A 14,246-nucleotide genomic window follows, 5' to 3' on the forward strand; every position below is an offset into this window, starting at 1 on the left:
ATTATGCTCCTTGTCACTGCGCAAATGGCCTTCTGTATTTATATTTGAATGATATGTTTTTTGTTTAATGCCCTGTTTTATGTTGAAACTTGTTGTGTGCCGTGTTGGTTAGGACTCCCTGGAAAAGAGATCTTGTATCTCAATGAGACATTCCTGGATAAATAAAGGATAAATAAATAAAATAAAAAAATATGATGTCATAATCAAACATCCTACAACATTTGTGATGTCATAGTATGATGTCATAATCAAACATTCTAGAACATTTCTGATGTCACAGTATGATGTCATAATCAAACAAGCTAGAACATTTGTGATGTCACAGTATGATGTCATAATAGCACATTCTAGAACATTTCTGATGTCACAGTATGATGTCATAATAGAACATTCTAGAACATTTGTGTACAGTATATATTCAACAATTATCTCAGGTTTGAAGGAGGAGGGGCGATGAGATGGAGGGTTCCCCCTCTTGGGGGGGCCCTCCAAGAGAGGAGATGATGTTTGTATTGTGATTGTATGACAAGAGGAGCAGAGAAGAAGGAGACAGAGACGATAGAAATGTGTTTTGAAGATGAGAAGAAGAAGAAGAGGAGTGTAAACTTTCTCAAGTGTGGGCGAAGCAAGAATTGTGGAGGGCAGTAATACGCCACGATGCGTCTACACTGCCGGAAATTCAAATAAGAAGAAGAAGAAGAAGAAGCTCTCAGATCTCAGAAGACAAGTGAAGATCGCACTTGTTGTTTCCGGCTACTTGTCTGTAAGCTTGAATATATTCTGTAGATACAATTTAAAATCCCCACATGGAAAAGGAAACAATGTCCTGTACAATCCTTAATGAGCTGCCTCTGGAGGGAAGGGTCTGTGATGTGGTTATTAAAGTCAACAGCACTGAGTTGAATGCCCACAAGGCCCTCCTGTGTGACTGCAGTGACTATTTCAGGTGAGTTTAGCTTGGTTCAGGTTAGCTTGGTTCAGGTTAGCTTGGTTAGTAAACAGATACCATACTGTACTTTTACTGTAAACAGATACTATACTGTACTTCTACTGTAAACAGATACTATACTGTACTTCTACTGTAAACATATACTATACTGTACTTCTACTGTAAACAGATACTATACGGTATTTCTACTGTAAACATATACTATACTGTACTTCTACTGTAAAAAGATACTATACTGCACTTCTACTGTAAACAGATACTATAGTGTACTTCTACTGTAACATATACTATACTGCACTTCTACTGTAAACAGATACTATACTGCACTTCTACTGTAAACAGATTCTATACTGTACTTCTACTGTAAACAGATACTATACTGTACTTCTACTGTAAAAAGATACTATACTTCTACTATGCTAAGATGCTATACTTCTACAGTGAACATATATTACTACACAGGACAGAATGTTGCTTACTGTTTACTAATCAGATATCTCTATACTCTGCATCCCACAGAGCCCTCTTCACTCGCTGGAGCGACTCAGAGCAACTCGTCTACACTATCCCTGGGGTGTCCCCGGGTATGATGCAGCTCATCATAGAGTACTCCTACACACACTTTGTGCCGGTGACAGCAGATAACGTGAAAGAGCTTCTGGTGGCTGCAGACCAGCTTCGCGTCACTGGCATAGTAGGAGCGTGCTCTGACTTCCTAGAAGGCCAGCTGTCTCTGGAAAACTGTGTCGGCATCTGGAGGTTCGTGGACATCTACTGCTGCCCTGACCTGAGGCGCAAGGCCCATCTCTTCATCGTGTGCCACTTTGAGGAGATGTTGCACGTCTCACAGGAGTTTGTGGAGCTGTCCCTGCAGCAACTGGTGGACATCATCGAGAGGGATGATCTAAACGTGAAGAGCGAGGAGACGGTGTTCGAGGCCGTCCTCCGTTGGATTGACCACTCCCGTGAGGAGCGTAAAACACACATCCCTTTGCTGCTGCCCAAGGTAACTAATTGTATTACTGTGCATTACATTAACACATTCCCTGCCACTGGTTATATCCATCAATATAGCCAGTCTGCCACCACTCTAAGCCTATGGAGATGTTCACCTTCTTTGCAGGGCTATAACTTGTTAAATTGTATTGCTAAATTGACATTACTATGGCCCATTCAACATCGATTATCTATCGTTCAGGATGTAGGAACGTTATACTTTTTCATTCATAGATTCATACAAAAATACCTTCTAGAATATAAGTATGTTTTTATCGTTTTCTGCAGTAATTCCTAGAACGTGAGCTATAGGCCTAAACGCATGTATAGATTATCGATTGCCGTCTATTCCCTAGACACGCTATATTAAAAAATTCAACTGTACATGATCGTATACGTTATGCCTCATCATGCACGGATGAAAGGGGGGGGGGTCGTTTATACTTCCGTGATCGTCAGTAAATGCTTTATGTAGTATGGGTGATATATTGATCCGATCGGTTTGCAGTGAAATAAATAAACAATTGGGCTGAAAATAGCGTCAGCATCCTCTTACCGTGCGTCAATGAGACTGGTGGTGAAAGATCCCAGGTATAGGACGTCGATCGTCTAGGTCCATTTCCGGTTTGTATGTCGCAAATAAACGCCGAAATCATATTGATTATTACGTTTATAAAGCGATCCATTATGTACATAGTGTCTGTCGGGAGCCTTGCGACAATATCTGACGGCCGGATGAATTTAATCGATGCACAGCAGCCATATCCTGTTTACCAGTGTAACTCGCCCGACCATCCACCAGGCGGCGGTATTGAGCCGTCGTTGTATTGAGCCGTAGGATCCAGCTGCAGCGCCGGAGGTGTATATATGAATTATGAATGCCATGGCGAAAAAATTAAATATGATCTCAATATCGCTGTACAGCGTGGTACAGCGTGTTTGGCAGACAACGCATGGCGGGCAATAACGCTGTACAACGTGAACGGCGGTGGGGGAGACCCCCCACCTAGATATGGAAAAAAATAATAAAGGATGAAATCATTTGCAAACATCTTAATTGTTTAGAATAGTTAAAAAAAAAAAAAATGTATTAAAAAAAATTTGGTCGCATAATTGTATTACCCAAAAGGGGCTTGGTCTATTCAAAATTGCCCCTTTTTGCATGTTACCCCAAACAGAATTTAGAAAAAATTTATGATATATAGATATTTTCTCATGGTTTTTCATGTTACTACATTAAATACCGAACTTTTTGCTAGAGGATTTTTTTATATGCCACCCTAACAGGAATTTATGACCTTTTATGTGATATTTGAGTGATATATCAAAAAATCCTCTAGCAGAAAGTTGTGGTATATGGATAGGAGGAAACGTGGCCAGTTTGGTTTGTGGATGTACAAGAGAAATTGAGATCTTTTGTTTTATGTGTAATACAAACTCATAAAATCTCGTTTTGAGAAAAACGCCTTTAAAGTTTTGTATTGTCTGTAAATCAGGCTATGTATGACATATCAACAAACCATTTGGCACAAAGAAGCAGGATATAGATATGAATAAAGGTGGAACGTTTGGTGTGTGTAGATGCTAGGGAAATGGTACATGTCTACCCTTTGGGAAAACGCCTTCAAAGTTCTGTATTGTAAAATGCCATACATTTTTATTTGAAACTGCTATTTACAAACACAACACCCAATCAAACCATTAGTAATAGACAACCTAAACACATGCCTGATAACTGAATAACATAATAATATAATAATAATAATGATGTAGTAGTAGTAACAGTTTAGTAACAAACAACACAACCGATTACTGTACCCCCTAATAGGCAAAAGAAAATTGAATAGATATCACTATGAAACTTTCCCAGTTTTTTATGTACATATAAACTAAGAAACAATATTGTAACTGAGGGGTACAATTCCCTGACTGTATTAATCAAGTACTGATGTCATTAAATCACTACCGTCTATGTACTCTTGGCCAATACTGTACATAAGTATGTTAGATTAGAACACTCCAACAATAACACGGTTTTCCACACAAAATACTCGTTTACAATATTTATTACATAAAAGGGATTATATTACATGACTTAGTTGCGCTTATAAGGCAAATAGAATGTGCATAGGCGAGTCAATAGTAAATATTAAGTAAGTATCTAGGGATCTTCTGGGAAAGGGTGTACTACCGGTTGTAAGCCAGCAGAGGGGGGCAAAGCTCTATGCAAGTCCAGGGTTCAATGAGGTGATGTCACCCCTGTGTGGTCAGCGGGGAGAGGCAGCCTGATCCCAGGGTGCGCGCCTTGCAGGTGAAGGTAGAAGCCGTGGAGTCTCCGGTACGACGGAGACGGGCTTGAGTGATGTTCCCACGGGCACGTGGATCCCACAGCAGTGGGTGTAGTCGGTTCTCTGCTTCCAGCAGCGTGGTGAAGAATGAAGAATAATAATCCTTGCCGGAGAAGTGGCACTGCGGGCGGGGTGTAAATCCCCAGTGGTGCTGCTGCTCCGGTGTAGATATCCTCCGGTGCGTGGTAGTGCACGGTTGACCTTGACGTTACTATACTATTAGCACGGGCAATAAGTGCTCTATGTAGACGCACAATCACTCACTCCACGTGGTCTTTGACTCGTAATGAAGGTTTACTAATAAACAGAGAACGATACGACAAACAGACGTATTAGGATAACACGAGACTATCTTGAGGCAATGCGAGCCCTGCTCTGCCCACGTTGCGTAATGGGTGAGACGTTGCTTGGATAACTGAACCAGACTGAACTGAAGGCGAACTGAAAGGGAACTGCAAGGGGGGTTCTGTATTCGCCGCGCTATATTTATATATGCGGGGGGTAAACGATGGTGCCAGCCTGCTCACTGTCTCGTAGCCTTGGGCGAAAGCGGGCATGTTTGGGCAAGTCCTGGCGGTAGCTTTCAAGTCAGCTCGAGGGGGTAAGGCTTTACTCGGTACCTGGCGCCAGGGGATCGCTTCCAATAGGGGAACGAATATTGCTAGACTAAAGGGATATTCAGTGCATATTGTACAAGGAATATACAGGGGATATCAAACGATATACAAATATTATACATGGGATCTCAGGCAATAAATATATATATTCGGTTTAATCTGACCCTTTGTAACAAATATATTGCAAGTTTTCTGAATTTTATGTTTATATATGCAAATGAGGCACTTCCCCATTCAATACGTGCACATTTATGGATGCAATCATGCTAAATGAAGCAAAATAAGCAACTAAATGTGTTTTTTTTTAAGTTTTCTTGTCACTAGTTTGAAAGAAGACATTATACAAAAATCTCAAAATTGCCCCAAAATCAGGAAAAGGGTATTTTAGGGGGGTGCTCTCCCCTTAAAACAACATTAGGTTCCCTAGTACAGTGGTTCTCAAACATTTGGGTCCAAACTGTTCCCTAGCAACAGAAACCGTCTACAACCGATGTCTAAGTTGTACCCGCTGTCTGCTTGTCTCTTCCCAGGTTCGCATGGGCTTGATGAGGCCTGACTACTTCCTGAACAACGTCCAGAACAACCCTGTGGTGAGGGACAGCTACGACTGCAGGCCCCTCCTCCTCAGCGTCCTGAACCGCCCTGGCTCCTACAGGCTCCCAAACCCCCTGACCCGCCCACGCCGGCCCCAGGAGGTCCTATTGGCCATCGGAGGGGGGAGTGGCGGCAGCATGACCATGGAGGCTTACAATATCCGAGCCGGTGGATGGATGGACGTGAGCGTTGAGGCGGAGAGTCCCCGGGACTTCCACGGCACCGCTTATCTCCATGGTCTGGTCTACTGCGTCGGCGGCCAGGACGTCATAGGAGAGCCTCTCAGCAGTGTGCGCAGGTTCAACCCCGTCACTCGCAGCTGGCTGCAGGCGGCTCCCATGCACTCACGCCGCTGTTGGCTCAGCGTGGTCGTGTTGGACGGCTGTATCTACGCCATGGGAGGGGGGGACGGACACATGTCACTGAACACCGCCGAGCGCTACGAGCCTGAAACCAACCAGTGGACAGTGATCTCACCCATGCTGGAGGACAGGCAGACCGCCGGGGCAGCAGCCCTCCAGGGCAAGGTGGGTGGAACTGAGGGACACAGGGTGCTAGATGAACACAAGGAACGTTAGATCAGAAATCATAAATGTCTTTATTGCCAAGTAAGCTTGCACATACAAAAGATGTGTCTGGGTCCTTTGGTGCATCAACATTAACAGACAATTAAAGTAGAATTAAATCAAATGGAATATATAAACTAAATTAGAATATTCTTTTTTATTTACAGGTTTACATCTGTGGTGGCTACAACTGGAGGACGGGGTCTCTGCTCACAGCTGAGTGCTACAGCCCAGACACCGACCAGTGGACTCTGATCGCCCCCATGAGCAGCAGGCGTGGCGAACTGGGAGTCGCTGCATACGGAGGACATGTCTATGCGGTAGGTGCACACAGAGACAAATGCTTTATACTAGATATTTCTATAGATATGTATCATTTGACTTTCAATACTTCTGTGATGCCAACATTCCTCTCATGTGTCCTGTCCTCAGGTGGGAGGGTCTGACGGTCCAGGAAACTACCTGCGTAGCGCGGAGGCCTACAGCCCCTTGACTGACTCCTGGAGCGCCCTGCCCGACATGCTCACCGCCCGCAGCTTCTTTGGCATCGCGGTGCTGGACGACCTGCTCTTCGTGGTCGGAGGCTACAATGACGTCAACACCCTCCTCTCCAACGTGGAGCGCTACGACCAGAGCAGCGACAAGTGGACTGTAGCCGAGGACATGAAGATCCCGGGCGATTGCATAATGGGAAGCTGCTGCATAATGCATGGCCTGCCATTTAACATGAGCCAGTACGCTGCTCCCCGTGGAGGAGGAGGAGGAGGAGGAGGAGGAGGAGGAGGAGACTGAGGAGGAGGAGGGAGGAGGAGGAGCAGGAAAAGGAGCAGGAGCAGGAGGAAGATGAGGAGGAGGAGGAGCAGGAGGAGGAGGAGCAGGAGCAGGAGGGGGAGGAAGAGGAGGAGGAGGAGGAGCAGGATGAGGAGGAGGAGTAGGAAGAGGAGGTTTAGGAGGAGGAGGAATAGGAGGAAGAGGAGGAAGAGGAGGATGAGGAAGATGAGGAGGAGGATTAGGAGGAGGAGGAAGAGGAAGATGAGGAAGAGGAGGAGGAGGAAGATGAGGAGGAGGAGGAGGAGGAGCAGGAGGAGGATTAGGAGGAGGAGGAAGAGGAAGAGGAGGAAGAGGAGGAGGAAGATGAGGAGGAGGAGGATCGGAGCAGGAGCAGGAGGAGGAGGAGCAGGAGGAGGAGGAAGAGGAGGATTAGGAGGAGGAGGAAGAGGAGGAAGAGGAGGAAGAGGAGGAGGAGGAAGATGAGGAGGAGGATTAGGAGGAGGAAGAAGAGGAAGAAAAGGAGGAGGAGGAAGAGGAGGAGGAGGCAGCAGGGGATCCATCTAAGAACCTTAAACATTTATTAGACCAAAAGAAATTGTTATGGTTTGTAACCGACCCCAATCGCACAACACAAGACAGGTATGAGAGTAAGCCAAAACAGGGCATTTATTTCTTACATAACAAAAAGCGGCACAGTCCCTTTAAGGGAGAACACAAAAACACTAGAGTCAAAGAAATATGGAAAATGCGGCACTGTGCCTTTAAGAGGCGAACAGGCTAAGGGACTAGGGCTAAGGGACAGGGCCAGGGCTAAATGTCAAGGACCAGGACCAGGGGCACTGGAGAGGGGGACAGGGACAGAGGCCCGGAGAGGCGGGCTGGAGACAGGGACAGAGAACAGGGTTAAGGCCTTGGACAGGGCGAGGGCCAGAGCTGCTTACAGGGATGAGGACAGGGTTCCGACAGCGGGGCCTGGCACAGGGACAGGGGCCCGACAGCGGGGGCCGGGCACGGAGACAGGGGCCCGACAGCGGGGGCCTGGCACGGAGATCCTCTTCCTCCTCCTCGGATGCTACAGACGGGCAGCGCAGAACAAAGGGGGTCCCAGGGGACCGGGATGGGAACACGCCGTCCTCCCGTGGAATACTAGTGAGCGACGACGAGCCTCACCCCAGGAACGAGGATCACGAAGAGACGCCTTCCTCCCGTGGAATCGGGAGCGATGGCGAGCCGCCTTGACGTCTGGAGTGGGAACACTGGAAAACCTCCCGTAGAGAATTAGAGAGCGAAGACGGCGTCCCACTCCAGGCAAACGGCGACAGGTGGTGAATGGCTGGGCCGTCGTCTCACGCCGGAGACGCGGCAGGTGATGGTGACGTACAGAATGGTAACGTACAGCACTCCATGAACACAGACACAGATACAGAATGACCCGACAAGGACTGGAGGGGAGCCTGCAACCTAAGTACTCTCCCCAGCAGATTGCAAACTCCCAACAGGTGCGTGAAGGTAGAGGAACAAGAAAGTCCAAGGGTGGGGGCTGGAGAAGAGTAGGAGGCAGGGAAATTTCTCGCAAGGGTGGGGGCTGGTGAGGTGAGGAAAGGGAAAAAAGGTCCAGGGAACAGGCGAATCCTCACAGTACCTCCCCCTCCACGGGAGCCACCGGGCGACCAAAAAATCAGACAGCGGGGCAGGGGACAAGACAAAGCAACAAACAAAAAAATTGGGCCATGCTAGCAGGGGAAGCTACACCTAAAGTGGGGCTAGCAGAGGGACAAGGTAGCTGCCAGAGCAATGCTAGCTACAGGGCCTATGCTAGCTGTAATGCACATTAACATAGAGGCTGCGCTAGCTGCCGGAGCTAGGCTAGCAGACAGGGCTGGACCAGCATGAGAACAAGCTAGCTGAAAGGACAGTCCTAGCTGTGGGGAACAGGGTAGCTATCAGGGGAGCTAACGAGGCTAACAGGGTAGCTAACAGGGGAGCTAACAGGGGAGCTAACGAGGCTACCAGGGGAGCTACCAGGGGAGCTAACAGGGGAACTAAAAAGGGCAAACTCACATACACTGTCTGTGCTGGCTGGGGTTGTCGACGGGTCAGGTCGTACTGTTATGGTTTGTAACCGACCCCAATCGCACAACACAAGACAGGTATGAGAGTAAGCCAAAACAGGGCATTTATTTCTTACATAACAAAAAGCGGCACAGTCCCTTTAAGGGAGAACACAAAAACACTAGAGTCAAAGAAATATGGAAAATGCGGCACAAAAGGGGAGCCTGCAACCTAAGTACTCTCCCCAGCAGATTGCAAACTCCCAACAGGTGCGTGCAGGTAGAGGAACAAGAAAGTCCAAGGGTGGGGGCTGGAGAAGAGTAGGAGGCAGGGAAATTTCTCGCAAGGGTGGGGGCTGGTGAGGTGAGGAAAGGGAAAAAAAGGTCCAGGGAACAGGCGAATCCTCACAGAAATCCTAAGAAATTAATAAATTACTATCAGCCAAAGGTGGTGCATTTCTTTCTAGTAATTCAGACAATATCGGTTTTTAGTTTGTGTAATGTAATGTAATTGTTTTTAGTTTGTGTAATGTAATATCTGTTTTTAGTTTGTGTAATGTAATGTAATATCTGTTTTTAGTTTGTGTAATGTAATGTAATATCTGTTTTTAGTTTGTGTAATGTAATGTAATATCTGTGCGGGGGGGGGGGTCGCCAGATGATTAAAAATAAATTAAAAAAAATCCAAAAAAAATAAATAAGATTTTTTTTTTTTTTTTATGCAGTCAGGCCACTGAACTTAGAAGCAGGCCAGGACAGTGTTTCTAGTTGCAGCAGCGCAATAGTTAGATAACCTAGGTGGGGAACAACCAGGAGATCACTGCAACTCACACAAGTTGGCGAACTATCTCTCTCTCTCTCTCTCTCTCTCTTGCTCTCACACACACACACACAAAGGGAGCCGCATGTGATTGGTGGAGGCGGGACCCTTACAAAAAACTTGTTGTTGCTAATCATTAATAATCCCCCCCAGAAAAATCGACTTTGCATTTGATATATTGCAAATATATGCCATCACACACACTGGCATTTAAAGGGTTAGAATTATAAAATGAATATGTGGTGTTATGATCAGGGCTGAAGTTGAATAAAAGATTGTATTATTTTCAATCTGACATTACAAAAAAACTGAAAATCCATCAAAATCAGTATTGTTGCTAATCATACATATGCTAGCCTGTTTTTTTAACAATCATTTGTGATGCCATCACAAACACTGGCATTTAAAGGGTACAAATCCTGCACCAGAATGCAGGAAATGAAGTCTTTGTAACAAGACATTTCCTGGTGGGGGACCCCCAGACCCCCTGCTTAAAAAGTGGCCTGACTATATTTTGCACTATATTTCCTGGCCTGAATAATTTCCCCAGTCCGGCCCTGGTTAAAAGCCTCCAATGCGTATTAGTGTGTGTGCGTTTGAACGTGTGCATGTTTCAACCATACATTTCCATTTATAAAAAAAAAAGTTAAAAACATTTTTTATTTTATTTTACCTCCTATAATAGTGGGGGTCGCGGCTCTCTGATACCGTTATTTGGGGGTCGCGGCCTGAAAAGTTTGGGAACCCCTGGTGTAATGCACATAATATGGGAACTTTTATCCATATGGTTGAGCCTGTTAGGAATTGCACCCCCAACCCAAGCAGATTGCAGATCACTCTCTCTATATGGAGGTAAAAAAGAAAATATGGTAAAAATAATTGGCATAAAAAGGGCTCTTTTTTATGAGGCACAAAAGGGCAGGTGCTAGCTGTGCCCTTGAGCAAGGCACCTCAGCTTTAACCGCTCCAGTGTTAGCTGCTCAGGGGCCAGTAGTAGAGTGCCTGACCATAGTGTCTTTATACCTGTATCACTGGACATATAAATGCATATTAAATCAAATCAAATTGATTTGTAAAGCCCGAAATCACAAGTTAACACTATGGGTGCCGGCCAGAAATCCGGAAAATGACTGTGGATTGCCAGTGCTATTTGTCTATGGAGAAATTCCCCTTCTTTGCAGGGCTATAACTTTTTAAATTCTATTGCTACATTGCCATTATTAGGGCCCATTCAAAGTCCTATATGTATTGTTCATTGTGTAGCAACGTTAAACTTTTTCATTCACATATTCATAGTAAAGTATGGTCTAATGTATAAGTATGTTTTCATCTCTTTCTGCAGCTTTCTCCAGAACGTGATATATAGCCCCAAATGCATTATATTGATGATGAAATACAGTTTGATGGCAATCGGGGCGATATAAAAAATTTCAATTGGACGTACTTCTAGAATGATCTACGTATGATCTGATGATGACCGGATGGGCGGGGGATCGTTTATAATTCCGTGGGCAGCGTTATATCATTCATCTAGTGTGGGTGATATGTTCATCATAACAGTTTATATGGAATACGATCAAAAATAACGCTGAATCTGTTAGGGTTTGTAACCGACCCCAAACGCAACGGCACAGAGAGAGTTGTTTCCGAGTTAGCCAAAAACAAGGGCGTGTTTATTCACAGAGTCACAAGATTGAATTAGGTGGAGAACAGAACAAACGGGGAATCTGGCATGTGAAGAATGTTTGCGGCTCTGCAGATTCTCCCAGAAGGTGATGGTGAGGAATTTGCCTGTGACGTCTGAGCCGCTCTGCAGATCCCCCCAGCATACACTCAGGGTGGAAGCGGAGAGAGAGAGAGAAATCCCAGTTAGCTCAGCGCACAATAGAAACAGAGAGGTGACTGATCCAAACAATAAATCCAAGTGACTTGATCTTCGGTGTGATACACACAGTTAGCAGTGTCCAGAGAAAAAACAATACGGTAATCCAACGTGTAAATCCAACAACAAAAAATAGGTGAGAACAGTATAACAAAAACGGGATCTCTTCGGTGTTTCACAAACACACAAAAACGATTGATCCAAAAAAGACTGTTTCCAAAAACTCACCAGAGCGCAACGCGTAAAGCGGGCAGATAAACGAGGCGTAGCTTCGTACGGGGAATCAGGTTCTCCAACAGGGATACTTCACGAGAGTCCTGGGGAGCAACAGACAGCGACGGGAAAGAAAGGCAGATGCAGGGAATATTCAAAACGATCCCACCTCGATATTAGGGGGAACAGAGTATATAAAGCTGATTAGAACACACATCAGGTGCGTGATGGTAATTGATACTTGACTTAGAAGTGTGCGTTCGGCCACGGACCAATCATCACAGAATCCTCACAGAACCTTAAAGGAACGGAGCGTGGCGGGGAATGCAATTACTCAACAAAGTACCTTAAAGGAACGGAGCGTGTGGGTGGGGAGCGGACAAAACCTCACAGAATCTTACCGTATCCTCCTCGCGCCGTTGGGCGATGAGCGTGGAACAGTAATTTACCTATTATGGTATGTAGAAATATCGGGTCCATTTCCAGCTTGTATAATAGTATATATGTCCAAATCATGTTGTTTATCGAGTTATTGGCAATCGATCGCTATGTATTGTGTCGAGATCGAGTCCCGGGAGCCAAACAGAGTGCCCGGAAGTAATATGGCCGACCAGCACAACCTCCATAGCACTTCCTGTTTGGCGATTGCGCCGATCGGTCACCAGATGGCGCTCCTGAACCGCCAGAGAGCTCAGTGGGTCCTCCTGGTGGATCTCAGGCCAGCGGAGGGGAAATATGAATCTGATCGCAGATTTTTGAAATATTGATATAAGGACGCTGTACAGCGTCCTCCGGCAACTTGAGCATGGCCGGGAATGACGCTGTAAAGCGTTTCCCGGCAGTCAAAGTGTTAATGTCCCCATGGGCCGGACAAGTCTTCTTTAAACTATTCAAGAAGAAACATCCCAATAAATCAAGAACAAAAAACCCACCATGAAATCCAAAATAAATGTAAAATAAATAAATGCAACACTCCCAGACATACCCCAGCGAAGGTAAGGAATCAATCAATCAATCAATCAATCAATCAATCAATCAATCAAATCCTTTATTTAACCATAAGCATCATTGAGATTAAAATCTCTTTTTCAAGAGCGATCTGGCCAAGCAAGGCAGCAGAAAGTTTCAACATAAAAAAGAACATCACAATAAAATACAGATAAAACATTTACAGCAAGCTCCAATTTCAGGCAAGTTATCAAACAGGCAAGTGATCAAACACAGTTGCACTATCCGAGGGAACTGAGTTCGTAGGATTTTAAAATGGCTTTGAGTTCTCCGAGGGTGACCAGTCCTGGTAATTTGAGGTCCTCCTGTATCTTGTTCCAAGATGAAGGAGCAGCATATTTAAAAGCCCTTTTTCCCAATTCAGTTCTCATATGGGGAACTTCCAGTGTTAGAGCAGCTTGAGAACGAAGGGCATACTTATATTGCTTTGTGCACAGAAGCACACTTAGGTACGAGGGAACCAGTTTAAGCAGAGCTTTGTGCACAAGAGAGAGCCATCGAGAAAATTGCCGTATTTGTGATGTGAGTGACCATTGTAACCATTTGTAATGGTACACAGCATCCAGCTTTCTAAGGTCCTGATCAGGTGCATACATGTAGAGTAAGTCACCATAATGGAGTCGTGGTAAGAAGGTGGTCGAGATCAGGTGACTTCTCACTTTAAGTGAAAAACAGGACCTGTTTCTGAAAAAGAAGCCGAGTTTAAGCTTCAGCTTTGACACAAGTTTGTCTATGTGAGATTTAAACGTAAGGTTCTCGTCCTGTAATGAGATTTAAACGTACAGTAAGGTTCTTGTCCTGTGATGAGATTTAAACGTACAGTAAGGTTCTCGTCCACTGTAATGAGATTTAAACGTACAGTAAGGTTCTCGTCCACTGTAATGTGATTTAAATGTACAGTAAGGTTCTCGTCCACTGTAATGAGATTTAAACGTACAGTAAGGTTCTCGTCCACTGTAATGAGATTTAAAAGTACAGTAAGGTTCTCGTCCACTGTAATGAGATTTAAACGTACAGTAAGGTTCTCGTCCACTGTAATGTGATTTAAATGTACAGTAAGGTTCTCGTCCACTGTAATGAGATTTAAACGTACAATAAGGTTCTGGTCCACTGTAATGAGATTTAAACGTACAGTAAGGTTCTGATCCACTGTAATGAGATTTAAATGTACAGTAAGGTTCTGATCCACTGTAATGAGATTTAAACGTACAGTAAGGTTCTCGTCCACTGTAATGAGATTTAAACGTACAGTAAGGTTCTGATCCACTGTAATGAGATTTAAACGTACAGTAAGGTTCTGATCCACTGTAATGAGATTTAAACGTACAGTAAGGTTCTGATCCACTGTAATGAGATTTAAACGTACAGTAAGGTTCTGATCCACTGTAATGAGATTTAAACGTACAGTAAGGTTCTGATCCACTGTGATGC

Source organism: Notolepis coatsorum (genome assembly GCF_963971535.1).
Source record: "Notolepis coatsorum genome assembly, chromosome: 2".
Taxonomy (NCBI): Eukaryota; Metazoa; Chordata; class Actinopteri; order Aulopiformes; family Paralepididae; genus Notolepis; species Notolepis coatsorum.